The sequence below is a fragment of the Stegostoma tigrinum genome, chromosome 11 (assembly GCF_030684315.1).
Source record: "Stegostoma tigrinum isolate sSteTig4 chromosome 11, sSteTig4.hap1, whole genome shotgun sequence".
Lineage (NCBI taxonomy): Eukaryota > Metazoa > Chordata > Chondrichthyes > Orectolobiformes > Stegostomatidae > Stegostoma > Stegostoma tigrinum.
This window is the reverse complement of record NC_081364.1, coordinates 71,176,089-71,195,271: the sequence shown is the minus strand read 5'-3', so window position 1 is coordinate 71,195,271 and position 19,183 is coordinate 71,176,089. Positions and strand designations below refer to the sequence as shown.

At 48.2% G+C, this 19,183-nt stretch overlaps 1 protein-coding gene and 1 pseudogene across 7 annotated transcripts in view; one reads left to right on the top strand and one right to left on the bottom strand.

Moving 5' to 3' along the window:
- Positions 1 to 18,741, bottom strand: part of LOC125449882 (probable G-protein coupled receptor 139) — a 77,467-nt gene extending 58,726 nt beyond the window's left edge. For 5 of the 7 annotated variants that reach the window (XM_059649552.1, XM_059649554.1, XM_059649553.1 and 2 more), the window contains exons 1-2: positions 18,554 to 18,741; positions 15,510 to 15,664 (exon numbers count right to left, since the gene is read on the bottom strand). The gene's annotated coding sequence lies outside the window, so the exon portion shown is untranslated. Of the gene's footprint in view, positions 1 to 9,201; positions 10,219 to 15,509; positions 15,665 to 18,553 lie in introns of those variants that run through there. The other 2 variants (XR_007246985.2, XR_009446325.1) reach the window with 2 other exon arrangements.
- On the top strand, positions 6,110 to 6,269 carry LOC132210281 (U2 spliceosomal RNA; annotated as a pseudogene).
- Positions 18,742 to 19,183: the final 442 nt, after the last annotated feature.

Here is a 19,183-nt window from a genome sequence, read left to right as displayed (position 1 = left end):
AAGTTCAATATATTCCAGGACAGCTGGATTAGCCAAAGAAATTCTGTTTATAACTGTGACCCAGTAATTCCTGTCAGTGATATTACTTGATCAGAATTAGAATTTGTTTCAAGTATTTGATTTGATTTGGGAAGAGGCAGGCATTTATTGCTTTGCTAACAGTTCAGTTTGTTTAGTGCACAGAATAGAACAGCACAAAATCAGACCCTTTCAGCAACTGCAGGCACATTGACACTGCAGGCAAATACACATTCCAAAGAAACAGATGGGGTGGGATGGGTTTGGAGGGAGGGGGTGGTGATTTGCCTTTTTTGCAACGAAGAGTCATATTTATCGAGGGAGATAGACCCAATGTCTTCAGTGAGTGGTTCCTGCTGGCTTTACATGGCTTGAGAGGGCGTTGGAAGTAGAATCATTTGTGACCCTCAGGAGAGAGTTGAATGATGAGAGATTTACAGGGCATCGGGAACGACTGGTGAAGTTGCCCACACAGACAGCTGATGCAGACAGTGACAGGCTGAAGCACCTTCCTCTGTGCTGGGACATTCTCTGAGTGTGTGGTTCTATACTGATTGTTGCTGCAATCTCACTGACCCGCTGCTAGTCGCGGAACTGGTTGTTGAGGCTTGTTAGTGACATGCCCCACCTCATCTGATTGGTACATTTCCAATGATCTACATTCATTGCGAACAGATTTTTACAGAAAAGGTCTTGAAAAAGTACTGGTGTAAACTGACTATCGGTTTCCCCCGGTTAGGAAACCCAGGAGTACGGGAACAACAGTAAAAACTGTCAGCAGTGATTTACAAGTCTTTGCACAGGCTGATGGAAAATATGGAAGGTAACTGGGACCTAAGGTAGTCCAGTATCACAATGACATTGCTTCTTGGTCTTCTTTGGCTAAGATCAAGGGTGTGTTTATACCTGTTCTTCTCATTGTGGACCAAGACGAAGTTAGAGCAAGTGTGTTGGAGGTGGAAGGAAGATGTCAGATTGAGTGTGCACCCTTGCAACTGGTGGATCTTAATGCTGGCTTTGGCGTAACACTGGTTCAGGGGAGCAGCCAACCAGCAACGATGGCTGTGGTGCATGCTCATGCCGTGGGTCAGGGGGTCCGGAACACCATCTGAGTTTCCATGAAGAAGGTGTACCTGTGGACGGCACCTTCTGTGTGAATAGGGTCCTTTTGGACTGTTGTGGGTTTGCTGCTGTGGACGTTTACTGCCTGCAGGATTTTCCTGGAGGAGGTTTTTACGATGTAACCTTCAGGAGTGCCAAGCTTTGTGAGTGCTTCCTGGAGGTTTTCAAGGAGAAGGGAGGTGAGGGGCCCCCTCTCTGCAATGACCACTGTCCCACTGTTTGTGATGCTTGCACAGAGGAGCCATATGGTGACTGTACACATGTACAACACGCATGTGCCAGCAGCTGATGTCCTGACCTTCCTTGGAAGGTACGTGAAGGTGGAAGGGGACCTAACCGACATCATGGACCCCTTTGGCATCTGGACCAGTAAGAGGCAGGTCAAGGTGATGCTGAGGATGGGCGCAGACGGGAACATCGTACACCCACCGTCCAGCTTCGCGATCGGCAGGAGCAAGGGCTACCTGCCCTACGCAGGGCAACCTAAAGTCTGCCATGCCTGTGGTAGGTCAGGTCACGTGGCGGCCGACTGCAAAGACACCATCTGCAGGAACTGCAGGGAGGAGGGACACCTTCCAAAGGAATGCCAAAAGGAAAAAAGCTGCAACCTTTGCAGGGAAGCAGGCCACCTCTATAGGGCATGCCCGCGGCGGGGGACCACCTACGTCCAGGTCGCCGGCAGGGGCAATGCGGGGCCAGCGCCCCACCCCCCCCTCCCCCCCCAGAGGAGAGAAAGACACCAGGGCCCTGCAAGGACCCCCCCCTAATGTGCAGGAGGGCCGGTTCATGCAGGAGGGCCCAGCCCCGCAGCAAAGCGCCCCTCCAGGCTCCGCTCCCGCCGACAACCCGGAGTCGATGGAGCCGGTGACGGGTGACCCGGGGAGTGGACGACAGTCCAGAAAGTGAGGAGGAAGGTGCGTCGGCGGGCCCCGGCACCGCAGCCATCAGGCAGGAAGAGGCAGCTACAGCGGGGCTATAAGAGCTCCTCTGACGAGGGGGGTTCGGAGGGGGCCCACCCAAAGCAGAAGCTAAAGATCTCAAGGGAAAAGGAAAGCAGCACCATGCTTCCAGGTGATGGGAGGCATCCTGAGGCTCACTCCGACACCCAGTCACGTGCCGCTGGGGCCCTGGAGGGCCCCCCGGAACTTCCAGGCAGGAAACAGCGCATCCCCAGCCTGACCCAGAGCCAGACTCTCCTGCCTCCGTACCCCCGACGGGGGGATGCCACCCGGAAGGCAGCACGGATGGTTTCCTGAGCCCGGAGAGCATCCAGCAGTTAGCCCAGGCAATGGGCACGAAGGGACAGATGGAGGTGCTGGACCTTGGACTTGGGGAGGGTACTGCGGTCACTGCCCACAATGGGGGTACGAGTTGCGAGCATTAATGTGCGCAGTGTCAAGTCCACCGCAAGATGTGTGTCCACGTCGGCCTACCTGACCACCTTCAAGGCAGACCTCCTGTTTCTGCAGGAGTACGGGATACCACACCTCAGCAGGTACGGGAAATGGTCCGGTGCCTGGACCTGTGGGCCTTCGCTCTGGTCGGGGGGTTACGACTGTCGCTCCTCGGGCCTGGCTATTCTGCTGCAGGGGCGCAACTTCACCACCTCTCAAGTTCAGGAAGTGGTGGGATCGCGTCTCCTAGTGGCTGACGTCACCTATAGGAACGCTCCCCTGAGGCTGATCAACGTGTACACCCCAGCGGTACGGAGTGAGCGGTTGGCCGTCCTGCAGCAACTTCCACCCCTGCTGGCTACGTCCACACCGGTCATCCTAGGCGGAGACTTCAACTGCATCATCGATGCAGATAGAAGATCCGGCGTGGGTACAGCGGGTGGGGGGAGTCAACTGGACGTCACGTCCAGATTCCTGATGGGCACGGTGAAGGACGCCAAGCTGCTCGACGTCTTCAGCACCCCCGCAGACGGAGCGCAGCGGAGGTACACCTGGTCGCGGCCAGACGGGTCTATTCGCTCAAGGATAGACTTCCTGTTTCTGTCATGGGCAGGCGTTCTTGGTCAGGTCCACCGGCGTCGAGCCAGTGTTCTTCTCTGACCACTGCCTCCTGCTGGCTGACTGTCACTTACAGGACGACCAGCCGGCCGGCAAGGGGACGTGGAAGCTGAACACGACTCTGTTGACCACAGAGAATGTCGAGGAGCTTAAGAGGGAGTACGCCAGTTGGAGAACCGTGAAACCCCTCTTTGAGTCTCCGCGTGACTGGTGGCAGACGGTGAAGGAGAATATCAAGAGGTTCTTTGTCCTCAAGGGTGTTCGGAAGGCGAGAGAGGGGTGGGGAAATCTGTCGCAACTCCAGAAAAGGGTGCAGAACCTGCTCCTTCTGCAGTTGATGGGGGTTGATGTCACGGAGGACCTCCGCAAGGTGAGGGGCCAGCAAGTCTCGCTCTTTGCCGCGGAGGCCTCCAGGATAACCTTCCGGTCCAGGGTCCGCTCTGTGGAGCAGGACGAGATGTGCTCGCGTTTCTTCTTTCAGAAGGTGCACAAAGAGAGCTCTGTGCTTAGCCGGCTGAAGGGGGACAACGGCTCGGTGACGTCGTCTCGGCCCGACATTTCGAGGATCAGCAGATCCTACTATGCTGGACTGTACGACACGAAGCCCATGGACAGCACGGCCTCTGAGTCGTTCCTGTCATCTATCACGGAGGTCTTAGACGACGGCACGAGGGAGTGGCTAGACCGGCCAATATCCCTGGATGAGCTGACCAGAGCCCTCAAGTCCTTGGAGAGGAATAAGACTCCCGGGAGCGACGGCTTACTGGTCGAGCTGTATTCCACTCTGTGGGACCTGGTCGGCCAGGACCTGCTGGAGGTGTACGATCGTGCACATCAGGAAGGGCATCATCACCCTCATTTACAAGAGGAAGGGGGAGAGGGAAGAAATTAAGAATTGGCGTCCCATTTCACTATTGAATGTGGACTACAAAATCCTAGCCAACTGGGTCAAGTCTGTCCTGGAGTCGGTGATTCACCCTGACCAAACCTGTGCTGTGCCGGGCAGGAAGATCACTGAGAGCCTCGTGCTCATCAGGGATACGATCGCCTACGTGCAGGACAGGCAGGTGGACACCTGCCTCGTCAGCCTGGACCAGGAGAAGGCCTTCGACAGGGTCTCATGCTTACAAGAGGGATGTCCTCTTCAAATTGGGGTTCGGGGAGGGCATCTGCAATTGGATCCGGCTGGTCTACACCAACATCGTTAGCGCAGTCTCGATCAACGGGTGGGAATCGGACAGTTTTCCCGTCAGATCTGGAGTCAGGCAGGGCTGCCCGCTCTCTCCTGCCTTGTTCGTGTGCTGTGTGGAGCCCTTCGCCGCATCCATCAGGAAGGACGTGAGCCTGAAGGGCGTGGCTATCCCAAGCAGCGGAGGCCTTCAGGTCAAGACCTCCCTGTACATGGGAGACGTCGCCATCTTCTGCACCGATCGTCGGTCAGTGAGTAGGCTGTTGGATATCTGCGGCCAGTTTGAACTGGCCTCGGTTGCCAAAGTCAATAGGGGTACGAGCGAGGCCATGTTCTTCAGGAACTGAGACGACCGCTCCTTCATCACCTTCACCGTCAGGACAGACTACCTGAAGGTGCTGGGTGTTTGGTTTGGTGGAGCTGGGCGTGCACTAAGACTTGGGAGGAGCGTATCACCAAACTGAAGCAGAAGCTGGGCAGTTGGACGCTCCGGTCCCTCTCCATCGCGGGTAAAAACCTGGTTTTCAGGTGTGAGGGGCTTTCGGTACTGTTGTATGTAGCACCGGCCTGACCTATTCCCTGCACCTGCGCCACTGCGGTCACCCGGGCCATCTTCCACTTCATTTGGGGGTCGAGAATGGACCGGGTCTGCAGGGACACCAGGTACAAAGACCTGGAAAATGGGGAGAAAGGGCGTACTGAATGCCATCCTCGCCCTGATGGCTACCTTGGTGTGCGGCTGCATCAAGCTGTGCGTAGATCCTCAGTACGCAAACACCAAGTGTCACTACTTACTGAGGTTCTACCTGTCCCCTGTGTTGTGAAGGTTGGGCCTGGCCTCATTGCCGCAGAATGCTCTGAGTAGTTGGACCGTCCTGTACCACCTGTCGTTCGTGGAAAAATTTTTGAAAGGAAACACCTTTGACCACAAGGCCGTCTGGCAGTGGTCAGCACGTAGTATCCTGTCGTGTGGTTCCCCACGCAGACTGCCAAAGTCATTTGGCAGAATGCCTCATCCCCTGAACTTTCAAACAAGCACAAGGACATTGCTTGGCTGGCGGTGAGAGGGGCTCTGCCAGTGAGATCCTTTATGCACGCCCGGAATCTCTGCGCCACTGTGCGCTGTCCTCGAGGTGGCTGCGGGGGGGACGAGACTGTCGATCACCTCCTTCTGGAGTGTGCCTATGCACAGGAGGTCTGGAGGGGGATGCAGTGGTATTTGTCGAGGTTCATCCCAAGCAGCTCCATGACGCTGGACTCCATGCTCTACGGGCTGTTTCCCGGGACGCACACAAAGACCAACATCAACTGCGCCTAGAGGACCATCAATGCAGTGAAAGACGCTCTTTGGTTTGCCCGCAACTTGCTGGTCTGCCAGCTGAAAGAACTGACCCCAGTCGAATGTTGCAGACTGGCACACTCCAAGGTCCAGGACTACGTGCTGAGGGACGCACTAAAGCTTGGGGCAGCCGCCGCCAAGGTGCGGTGGGGAAAGACTACGGTATGAAACCCCTTGTCCAGAATTGAAAAAAGGGCCCTATCTGGGAACTGAGCCCAGCTGGCGCCTTCCCCAACTGGTCAGGGGACCAACGGGAACTGTGCGGGGAGACAACTGCTGGGGTATTTTCTTTGTTTTTTTTTTCTTCTTTGTTTTGTTTTTTTTCCCCCCCCCTTTAGTTGGTGTACGTACGCCCTGGGTAACCCAGAGCAGCTTGCATGACTTGGTAGGTGTATGAATGTGTTTTTTTGTACATCTTATGAATGAAGTATATTTTTTCAAATAAAAAAATTTTCTTATCAGCTTTAATATCTGATATGTTCTTTACTTAAGGACCCTATATTAAACCGATTTTTGGAACAGGAGCTTGCTCTGTCCTCTCCATGCATCATCCTGGTATTGCAGTGTTTCTGGGAATGGTGCAGTCTCATTAAACCAATTTTAAAAACAGCCTGATCAAAAACTGAAGAAGGGTGTCCAGGTCTGAGGCATCGGACTTCCTGCTCGGCTTGCTGTGTTCATCCACCTCTAGACCTTGTAATCTCCAGCAGCTCAGCACTCTGGAACCATAACAGCCCTTCAGCCCAACAAGTCCACATCAAACCCCAGAGCATCCCAGCCAGACCTATACCCCACCTAATCTACCCCTCCCGAAACACTACAGGCAATTTAACATGGCTAATCCACCTAGCTGCACATCTTTGGACTGTGGGAGCACCCTGAGGAAACCCACACAGACACAGGGAGAATGTGCAAACTCCATACGGACAGACAGTCAGTCACCCATGGCTGGAATCAAACACGTGTCCTGGTGTTGTGAGGCAGCAGTGCTGAACACTGAGCCACCATGCCGCCAAAGTACTTTCTCTCAGTACTCTCACCCAACTTTCTCCAAACAGGCTTGTTCCAAGGTAACTGTTAATCTCTCCTTTTCTGCATGTTCAACACTTGCTCTGAATGTTAATGCCTCACCCCTGGTACATGCCGCACCTTCCCACCAACACCATCCCTGAATATTCACACATGGCATCAGAAGTAAAAGAAAATCGCCTGCCATCACTACCTCATTACAAATAGCATTTCAGAAAAAAAATGAAGCTATTGAAGTATTCACTAGTTTTGACTTTGATGGTGATGACTTGGGATGTATTGAACTAGAGCTTTTGGAAACACTGAGCCAGGAAAGGATATGGCATACACAATGCACGTTTTTCATTTGAGTGCAACAGCAACCAAATCAAACGTGTGCTTTATTTTTCTCAAGTCAAGGCCTGTGAGTTTAATCAGATTACCAATTCACTGACATGGGATACAACTGCAAATGACCAAGCCAATTCTCACATTCACCAGGCCAGGAGATATTTGCAAATCTAGCAAAATGAGCCACAAGTTAGATAAAAATGCTACGTCCAGATGCAGAATTGCCTGTCCGCAAAGTACATGCTTTCTGTAAGAACTCTGCAAGCATTTCAGCACCTGAGACGTGTTCTGCCACAATATCTCTGCCTTCCCCTGGCATTTTTGCACTTTGATGTCTCAACTAGAACTTAATGTCTCAGTGCTCCTGTCTTGCCTGGTTGTTTATCACAGGCGTAAGCCAGACAGCTTATCACTGTTATTACCAGCAGTCAGTCAAGGGCTGGTCAGCAGCTGTGACAACAAACACGTTTCAACCAAATGGTCACGTCTCCAAGTCTCAATGAAACAGTTCTCAGTCAGGGCAAGGGAGACAGGATTCAGTCAGGAGATCCTGACACAGCATGTCCAAGGAATCATTCAATATCAGCCATTTGGGGCAAACGGGATCAGAGGATCTGTATCACTACAGTACAGAGGGGTGGCCACACTCACGACGGATTGCATTCTCAAAATGCTCCAGGAGATTGGTTGAGCCTGAATTATGATCATCAATCCAAGCTGACCGTGTCCATTCCTGCCATTGGGGGTCAGTTTGATGAAATTCTCAAAGGTGTTCAGGAGTTTGGGAGGTTCATAGCTCCCTGAAATAGCAACACAAGTGGATAAGACGGTGAAGAATTACACTTTCACGGTCCACAGCATCAGGATCTGGTCAGCTTTGATATCTGGCTCATAAGTGAGATGAGGCTTTTTTTTTCCCCAAACATGTCAGAGCATGCATTGTTCCTACGAGAACAACTGTGGTTCCATTCATGCATTTTTTTTTGTTTCAACCATGAAATGGGCACAACTTGATCAAAAGTGAAAGTAGCCATCAACCAGTTTGAACTGTCGGATATCAAATAAATTAAGACAGAGATAAATGTATTTGCGGGAGATTTTTTTTAAATTTTTTTTTAGAAAAATCATTCATGGGATCTTGATATTACTGGATAAAAATGGCAGTTTCCTTCCCTAAAGGACATAGGTTTTTCCAACAATGACAATGGATTCACGGTCATCATTAGATTCTTATTTCCAGATTTTTTTTTAAAACTCAAATTCCGCCATCTGGAATGGTGGGATTCAAACCTAGGTCCCCATGGAGTAAAGTACAGCAGACTAAATAGAAAATAAACCAAGACATTGTGTGATATCTAGTGCATACGTATTCATCATGAAATCCATCACTGCTATGGACAACAGGTAAAGATTTGAAGAGACTGCATTCCACCCCCAGCCCCCAATGCGAACAGAGTCACAATGGACACCAGGTTTCAGAGCCGATTGGGAAAATGCAATCGGGGATATACTATTGGACTCCTCCCAATCTTTTGTTTAGACTTAACTTTTAAAAGGAAACATTACCATTGTTTAAAAATCAACAAATACCTATTAAAAGTTGAAACGTGTCTGTGGAGATCAATAGGACCCGTAATTGTAAAAGGTGTGCAGACATAACTAATAAATAATCATCATAAAATTCCTACAGTGTGGAAGATGGCTATTCAGTCCATGGAGTCCACACGAACCCTCCAAAGAGCATACCATCCAGTCTCACACCCGACTCTGTCCTTGCATTTTGCACACAAGACACTAAGGATAATTTAGCATCGTCAATCGACCTAATTTGCACATTTATGGACTGTGGGAGGAAACCGACGCAGACAGGGTCTGGTTAAGACACTCTTCATAGGTTCAGTGTGGACTTGATGGGCCAAATCATCTGCTTCCACACTGGAGGGATTCTACGATCTCCAGAAACAAGCCCAAAAATACCTGGTTTGGAGACAGCTAACAGCAGAATCAAAAAAAACCCAAGAGTCACTCAAATTTGCTGCTAGTTAACCAGTCCTGATGAACCAGGAAATCCCTTCTCATCTACTGTGTTGGTGGATAGTCTTTGTCAGTGTGAATGTGTCGTGACGTGACTATTTCCAAGCTCCACTTGACAAATATACAACTGTTATTAACATTTTATTCACAATACCAGCACCTTTAATTGAACAGGGATTAGTAACATCAGTAAAAACAGCCAAAAACTATGGCTCATTTGATCGTGAGCGTAATAGCAAAATCCTTCAACTGTGGTTCTTTGTGACAGTTTGGATGACTGAGTGAATGCTTTCCCACACTCAGAGCTCATGAATGGTCTCTCCCCAGAGTGAACTTGCTGGTGTGTCAGAGGGGAATTTGAGTCAGAAAAACTTTCCCACACACAGAACAGGCCAATGGTCTCTCTCCAGTGTGAATTTGCTGGTGTATCAGCAGTTGAGTTGTCTGAGTGAATGCTTTCCCACATTCCAAGCAAGTGAATGGTTTCTCTCCAGTGTGAACTCCCTGGTGTTTAAGCAGGTTAGATGACTGAGCGAATCCCATTCCACAATCAGAGCAGGTGAATGGTCTCTCTCCAGTGTGACTCTGGTGGTCAGTTTCCAGCTGGGATGGATGAAGAAATTCCTTCTTGCAATCTGCCCATTTCCACACTCTCTCCCCAGTATCACTGCGCTGGTGTTAGGACATTTCAGATGAATCTTCAGACTCTTTTATACACAAACCATTTGCATTTCTCCAAAGTGTGAGTGCTGCTTTCTCCTTCAACCTTCAAAATCCCGAGATAATTGGGCTGTGATAAACAAAGTGACTGTCAGACCTGGATGTGGAACAGTTCGAATTCTCTAACTGCAGACTAAGCTTTCAAACAGAAAGTAAGTGCAATGAGTGAGAAACCAGAAGAGAAGACAGACTGTGAAACTGAGAAATCCTCTGGACATTTGTGGAGCGACACTTGGGGAATATATTGGATTATCAATAGAACAAATCCATTCATAAATATCCTCCAGGTAAGGTATTCAGTCAGTGTTTGCACAAAATTACCGAAAGAGAGGTAGAAGAGCCAGGGAGGAAGGACAGGCATTGTATAAATCGGTAACTCATTCTTTCAGAGGGATTGAACAGTGCAGAAGTAAAATTGTGGAAGTCTGAAATGAAAACAAAAATGCTTAGTCCGAGTTGTACAGCATGGAACAATCCCAGTTGTCCATGCTGACCAGATATCCTAAATTAATCTAATCCCATTTGCAAGCATTTGACCCATATTCCTCTAAACCCTCCCTATTCACATACAAGATTAAAAGATATCTGGATGGGTAATTGACGAGCTTCCACCAGTTCCTCTGGCAGCTCATTCTACACAGGTACCACCCGCTTTCCCTTTTAAAACTTTCCCTCTCAGCTTAAACCAGTGTTTAATAATTAAGTTCCCCACCTGAAAGTCCACTTCTATTATCCTGTAACAGAAATTCATGAAATCCATCACTGTCAGTCTGGGTAGAATTTCACAACATCCCCTCATCCTGGCCGAGGATAACTGTCATTGTCCCTATTACACATTTTCCCTTTTGGAGGTCAGTCGTTGATTCAGGGAGAAATCTATTTGGGTTTCTAGGCATTTCCACCTTGGGACTTCATGTCACTGACCTGAACTGCAGGTCTTTGACACATGGCAAAGAACGGCCAAGATTTAGAGAGATGCAGATGGCATGATTTCTTCTGTGCTGCTGCACTGCCACATCAATGAGACATTGGGGTGGAAAAGCTAACAGCTTGATGAACAAGTTGTGTCGATTCTGAACAATGGACTGCAAGCTTCTCCCAGTCATTCAAAAGAATTCCCCTTCAAAGATAGCAATTACGCATGTGTCGTCTGGCCCAGTGCTCCCAACAAACAGATTAGAAGAATGAGGGAGGATCTCATGAAGGGATAACAAGTTCCGTGAGGGTTACAGTTTATGGAGAGATATTGATAAATGGGTGACAAGTTGGCAAATGGTGTATAAATGTGGGAAATTGTGAAGTTTATTCTTGAGGAGACAACCAAACAACAGTGTTATTTAAAAGGTAAAAACGGTGGAAAACTGGACTCAGGAATAATTGTGCAGGAAATACAAAGCGTGCACACAGTTGCAACAGATAATCAGGAAGGGCAAAGGGATGTTATCCCTTATGTCAAGATGTTTGCAGTATAAGAGTTTGGAATACATGTCTTCGGACAAATGTACAAATTATTGTTAAGACCACATCTGAAGGAATGTGAGCAGCTTTTCTGGTCCACTTAAGCAAATATATCACTTCATTGGAGGTATTTCAGAGAAGATGAACTAGGATGATCACTGGTTTGGAGGGATTATCTTTTAAGCTAAGATTAAACAGGTTTGGAATCTGCTAACTAGATTTTAGAAGAATGAGAGATGATCCAATTAAAAATACAGGATTCTTAAGGGAGTTGACAGGATAAATGCAGAGGGGATATTTCCGATCATGGGAGTAGATTCTTGATAATGCAGAAAATAGAGGGTTCTCTTTTGGAATCATCAAATTTAAGGCAACACAGATGTGGGTAAGGGGTTTCAGTTACAAGTGAGGTGGAGAGAAGGAGCATTTTAGAGGTTGAAATTTCTGGCATGTGATTGAGAAGATGTATGGTAAGATGTTCACGTTGAGGGGAGATATGAGAGCATTATTGAGAAGTGTGCAGTTCAGGCTCAGACAGTTCCCAATGAGAGGGATGGATTCAGTAGACTAGTAAGAAAAAAATAATTTTTAATAACAACTGAAGGCAATGTGTTTAATTATCACAAAGTGTTATTGGGGGAAATTTCAGCTAATCAAGTAGTGGAAGCATGATAAGCAGTTTTATAATTGAGTAACAGTGGAGCAAAGGAGAGTGATGGAGGGGAGTTAGATCTGAATATTGCAGTATACGTGCAAAACCTAACATGGTGCTTGTGGAAGATCTCACCTCCTGGCAGTATGTCTGTGAGAAACAGCATGGGCCAAGGATAGATCCTTGAGAGACATCGACTACATGGATTTCAGACAGGAAAGAGAGAGATGGAGTGGGATTTTCCAACGACAGTGAGGTCAAATATTGGTTTTAAACAGAACGGGTGAGAAGGACATAACCAGAAGAGAGAGGCAGACAGAACAAGTGACAATATCTGAACTGGCATGGGGGCAGAGGCAAGGAGGCAGAGGAGGAGGAGCAGGAGGAGAAATAAGAAAGCGTTAGAATGTTCTTAGTTTAGCGAGAATAGGGCAAAGGATTAAGACGAACTCTGATAAGGCTTGACACGAGACTGGAGAAAGATGTAAGTTTAGGGCTAAAACGATGAGCAATGTGCCAGGCAATTTGGTTTGGTGGGCTTGTGGAAGAGAGGGAAGCAGCAGAGGCATCCGATTTGGATTGTCTAAATCTTAGTGAGATGGAGTTTCTTTGTGTCTCCCTCACATGTTGTTGGAGGGGAGGATGGAGGAGACAGGATGATGAACAATGGTTTGCAAAGAAACAATTGCCTGTGTTAGAGATATTCAAAAATGAGTGCACAAACCTGATGATTTAACTTTTATCCAGAATATTAAAATGTACAACAGAAGTCTGGGTTTGAATCCCATCTCAGCAGATGGTGGAATTTGAATTCAATAAAAAAATCTGGAATTAATAATCGTCTGGTTGCCATGGAACCATTGCTAATGGCAGAAAAAGAAAAAAAAAAGTCTAATGTCCTTCAGGGAAAGAAATTTGCCAATCTCAGCAAGCCACTCAGTTGCTAATGACTGTAAAGTCTCAACAAAGGAACGAAGCTGGGTGGGCCACTTGGCATCTACTAAGGCACTAGGAGAGACAACTGCAGAATCAGCCCTATCGACTCCATAAACTCCTCCCTCCGAATATCTCGGGGCGAGTGGCAAAATTTGGAGAGATGGCTCAAAGACTAGTCAAGAAACAGCGCCATATGCATAGAATCAACCTTATAGACAAGTGACACATGCCACCATCACTGTCCTTAGTGAAGGCCTGTCCCAGGAGCAGGACAGACGTGGCAGCACAGTGCTATTCTGACTGCAGTAACTGACCTGGGAGTACTCGATATTGACTCTGACGCCTGGAAGTCTCATGGCTCCTGCTGAATGCCATGGAACATTCTCCCTCAGTTGATAAATTGGCAACAGTATTATTGCTAGATTATTAATCCAGAGACCCAGATAACATTCTGGGGACCTGGGTTCGAATCCTGCCATGGCAAATGGTGGAATTTGAATTAAATAATGATCTGGAATTAATAGTCAAATGATGACCATAAAACCATTGCTGATTATCCGGGTTCACTTGTCCTTTCGGGTAGGAAATCTGCCATCCTTACCTGGTCTGCATGACATGCAACTCCAAACCCACAGCAATGTGGTTGTAGCTTAACTGCCTTTGGGGCAATTAGGGATGGGCAATAGATGCTGGTCCAGCCAGCGATTTCCACATCCGAAGAGTGAATTTTAATAAAAAACTCCATGTTGAACAGCACTTGGAGAAACAGTGTGAGTGTGAAGGGCACTAAATGTACTCAATGTCTACAATCAGGAGTAGTTCAGCATCAGGATTACCAATCAAGCTGGTCAAAGCTGCCTGGCTGGGACTGCAGCAGGTACTGACGCAAGCATCAGAAAGGAAAACATAGATCTCATTGTCACAAATTTCCCAGGTGCAGTTGCATCTGTCTGTGACAGGATTGATAACAGTGACCAGCGCAGAGTCCTGTGGAGACAAAGATTCATCTTAAACTTGATAATACCCTCCATTGTGTTGAGTGGCATGAACTTGGGCTAAAAGGGACAGACTTGGAACAGATATAGGAACTCAAAACCAGACATCTGAGAGGCTTTGTGGGACATCAACAGCAGCAGAACTTACTCCGGCACAATCTGTAACCTCAGGGGCCAGCATATTGTGCACTCAAACATTACCATTGATCCAGGGGAACCACACTAATTGAATGGAGAGTGCAGGAGGGCATGCCAAGAGCAGCACAAGGCATACCTACAAATAAGGTGCCAACCTGGTAAAACTTGCCAACAGGACGATCTGCATGCCAAATAGCATAAGCAGCAAGAGTTAGAGCTAAGCCACCCCATAACCAATAGATCAGATCCAAGCTCTGCAGTTCTGCCAAACCCAGTCGTGTATGGTGATGAACAATTAAACAATTCACTGGAGGAAACATGCCAAAAATCCGAATCCTCACTGACGGAAGAGCCCAACCTATCCATGCAAAAGACAAGACTGCAGCAATCCTCAGCCAGAAGTGCCAACTGGATGCTCCATCTCAGCCTTCTCCAGAGGTCCGCAACATCAGAGATGTGAGTTTTCATCCAATTTGATTCATTACAAATAATATTAATAAATGGATGAATAGTGCAAAGGTTACAGGCCCTGGCAACACTACCGATGACTAGTGCTCTGGAGCTTGCTCGCCTCCAAGCCAAACTGTTTCAGTCCTGCTACAGCACTGGCATCTATTGACAATTTGGAAAACTGCCCAGGTCTGTTCAGCACAAAAACACAGCAAATCCAACCCGACCAATTTCCCCTCAAGCAGTCTACTCTCTATCATCAGTAAAGTGATAGAAGGTATCGTCAACAGCACTATTAAGCAGCACTTACTCAGCAGTAACCTGCTCAGAGACACCCAGTTTGGGTCAAGGCGAGCACTCAGTTCCTGATCTTATTACAGACTTGATCCACAAATTCACAAACAGCTGAATTCCTGAGGTAAGGTGAGGGTAAACAGCAGAGTCCTGCACAAAAACCACTTACTTCCACTTCAGTGACAATGACCTGACAATGACACCTTTGTTTCAGCGCATCTGCTGAACCTCTCATCTATTCCCGTGTTACCTCTAGACGTAACGATCCAAACTCACTGCCAGTCGGCCTCCCACATTCAATGTCCCTGTAACCTCAAGAATACCTAAAATTCTGGTGCACACAAGTTCATTTGTACCAAGGCCTGTTCATCCATCACTGCTGTGCTCCCTGATCCACAAAGGCTCCTATTTATAAGCAACAATTTAAAATTCCCACCCTTGATTTAATTCCTGGCTGTGATGAGCCCTATCTCCCTGCACCACACAACCTTCAAGACTTCGATAACTCATTTAGTTTCTGACTCCAACAGTGTGTTTAATCATTGCTTCACTACTGGAGGCTGTTTCTACAGTTGCCAGGCAACATGGTCTGGAATTCCCATGATCTGGAACTCCCATGATAATTCTCTTAGGTTTGCTTACCTTCTTTAAGATAGTCAGGAAAACCTGCAAATTTGGTTACTTTTTGGTCACCTGACCTAATATGGCCTTACGTCAAAAGTTTCGTGATAATAGTTTTAATCAAATTGTAAAACATGATAAAAATACAAATTGTTTGTTGATTAGGACTTACACCATCAGCTCTTCAGTATCGCTAGATGAACGATCTGTAACTTCTCAAATGGCCGCATTGTGGGAGCACCTTCATCATACAAACTGCAGTAGGACACGAAAGTTGAACATCACCTTCTGCACAGGTAAGAGGGCTCTGGCAACGATCGCTGGTATCTGTGGAAGGAGAAACAGAGCAACTGTTGCAGAAGTGCAAAATGAATGACACAGAATAAAAATGCTGTAGAATTTGGTGGTCTGAAATGGAAGAAAAATGTACTCTCTTTCTGGGAAAATATTTCCTGACTGAAAGATACCATTCAAAAATTAATCTGGTAAGAGGGCAGCACATGGTGAGGGGGTGGGGAGCAGTGGAAAATTTATTTACAAAAAAAAAGGTATAAGGAAGTAACAGTAAAATGCTACAGAGATCAAATATATCCATCATTAGAGACTGAAGAGATTAGACACTGACAAAGGTGATCAGGGAGCACACAAGTGAGCAAGAGCAGTGCGAGCTGCTTTGATCCAACACTCTGGGAGAGAAATCCAGAAGAAACAAACATTTCTCTTGGATAAGAGATAACAGGAACTGCAGATGCTGGAGAATCCAAGATAACAAGTTGTGGAGCTGGATGAACACAGCAGGCCAAGGAGCACGAAAGCTGACGTTTCGCGCCTCGACCCTTCATCAGAAATGGAGGAGGGGAAAAGAGGTTTCTGAACTAAATAGGGAGACAGGGGGAGACAGATCGAAGATGGAGAGAGAAGATATGTGGAGAGGAGATGGACAAGTCAAAGATGCCAGCATGGAGCAGGTAAAGGTGAGTATAGGTGGGGAGGTAGTGAGGTGATAAGTCAGTTTATGGAGGACAGACAGGTCAGGGGGGCGGGATGAGGTTAGTAGGCAGTAAATGGGGGTGCAGCTTGAGGTGGGAGGAGGGGATAGGAGAGAGGAAGAACAGGTTAGAGAGGCAGGGACAAGTTGGGCAAGTTTTGGGATGCAGTTGGGGGAGGGGAGATTTTGAAGCTTGTGAAATCCACATTGACACCATTGGGCTGCAAGTTTCCCAGGCAGAATACGAGTTGCTGATTCTGCAACCCTTGGGTGGCATTGTTGCGGCACTGCAGGTGGCCCAGGATGGGCATTTTGTCTGAGGAATGGGACGGGGAGTTGAAATGGCTCACGACTGGGAGGCGCAGTTGTTTATTGTGAACCAAGTGTAGGTGTTCTGCAAAGCAGTCCCCAAGCCTCCGCTTGGTTTCCCCAAAGTAGCGGAGGCCACAACGGGCACAGGGGATGTTTTATATCACATTAGCAGATGTGCAGGTGAACATCTGCTTGATGTAGAAAGTTTTCTTAGGGCCTGGGATGGGGGTGAGGGAGGTGGTGTGGGGGCAAGTGTAGCACTTCCTGCGGTTGCAGGGAAGAGTGCCAGGTGTGGTGGGGCTGGAGGGGAGTGTGGAGCCACGGAGAGAGTGGTCCCTCTGGAAAACAGGCAAGGGTGGGGAGGGGAAAATGTCTTTGGTGTTGGGGTCGGATTGCTGATGGCAGAAATGTCAGAGGATGATGCGTTGGATCCGGTGATTGGTGGGGTGGTACGTGAAGATGAGGGAGATTCTTTTTCGGTTGTTATTGCAGGGACGGTGTGCAAGGGAGGAGTTGTGGAAAAATGCGGGAGACACGGTCAAGGGCATTCTCAATCACTGCCGGGGGGGGGGGGGGGGGGGGGGGGGTGTTGCGGTCCTCGAAAAGGAAGGACATCAGATGTACGGGAGTGGAATCCTGGGAGCAGATTCGGCAGAAGTGAATGAATTGGGAATAGGAGATGGCATTTTTTTGAGGGCGGTGGGTGGGAGGAGGTGTATTCTAGGTAGCTGAGAGAGTCGGTGAGCTTGAAATGGATATTGGTTTCCAGACGGTTGCCCAACATGGAAACAGAAGTCCAGGAAGGTGAGAAAGGTGTTAGGAGATGGCCCAGGTGAACTTAACGTTGGTGTGGTAGGTGCTAGTGAAGTGGCTGAACTGTTCGAGCTCCTCAAGGGAGCATGAGGCAGCGCCAATACAGTCATCCATGTACCGGAAGAAGAGGTGGGGTTCAGGGCCAGTGTATGTACGGAAGAGGGATTGTTCCGACAAAGAGGCAGGCATAGCTTGGGCCCACGCGGGTACCCATGGCCACCCTCTTTGTCTGTAGGAGGTGGGAGGAGTTGATAAGAGAAATTGTTGAGGGTGAGGATGAATTCACCTAAGCGCATAAGGGGGTCAGTGGAGGGGAACTAGTCAGACCTGCAGGACAGGAAATAGTATAGGGCTTTTAGGCCATCTGTATGGGGAATGCAGGTACTAATGTGGTATACTGCATCCGCTGTACCCATTGTGGCCTCCTCTACATCAGGGAAACCAAGCAGAGGCTTAGGGATCACTTTACAGAACATCTACACTCAGTTCACAATAAACAACTGCTCATCCCCACCTCCTTAACCTGTTCTACCTCTCACCTATCCCCACCTACATTCACCTTTACCTGCTCCATCCCCACTTCTTTAACTTGTCTGTCTCCTCTCCACCTGTCTCCCCCTCTCTCCCTGTTTATTTCAGAATCCCCTTACCCGCCCCCATTTCTGAAGGGTGTAGGCCCGAAAACGCCAGCTTTCCTGCTGCTCTGATGCTGCCTGTCTTGCTGTGTTCCTCCCGCCCCACACCTTGTTCTCTCACTTTCTACCAGAGGCGGAAGCGCATGCGCCCAACTTCACCTCGGCCCTTTTAAAGTTTCAAAGCTGCCGCGCATGCGCCCCGCGGATCATTGCCCCCAATAAAGATGGTGGCGGTCACATGGACCTAATGCCATCTGAGGCATTGATTTGTTTTCTGCAAACGTGAGTCTGGGAGTTTCAAATATGTGTTTTCCGACGTGCACTAAGTGTTTGTAAAACTTCCAAACCCGTACGAATATCACTTCCCGTGATAATGGGAACTGCAGATGCTGGAGAATCCAAGATAAAAAAAATCACTTCCCTCCCGCTTTCTGCCATTTTGCTTTCTTTACCGTATCCTACTCTTACCTCAATTGGACAAATCTTGGTCTCAGCGAAGGATCTAGGCCCGAAACGTCAGCTTTCCTGCTACTCTGATACTGCTTGACCTGCTGTGTTCATCCAACTGCACACCGTGTTATCTCGGATTCTCCAGCATCTGCGGTTCATATTATCGAAGTGACTGCTCTTGTGGATGATCACGTGGTTTTCACCGATCCCGCCTCCTCCTCATTCTGAATGGTTAGAATGGCAGCGACATTCGCCGGTAATGCACGGCACCCCTATTGGCCCCTCGCTGACATCAATCACCCAGATGCTATTGTTAGCTGGAGCATGCGCAGTGCTTCGTGTTGTCATTGTGAGAAGCTAATGATCGTCGTCGCAATGTTGCATTTTGAGACAAATGAGCCTGAGAACTGGATGAGAAAGATTGTTACATTAGCGATCCTGGGGTTTTAATAAGTCGCTCTGAGGAAGGGCCACTGCACCCGAAACGTTAACTCTGTCTTTTTACCCTCACAGATTCTGCCAGACCTGCTGAGCTTTTGCAGCAACTTTGTTTTTGTTCCTGATTTACAACATCCCAGTTCTTTTGTTATTTTTTAATCAGTCATGATTGAAAAGGCTTCCTGCAGCTCAAATCTAAAGATAGCTCTT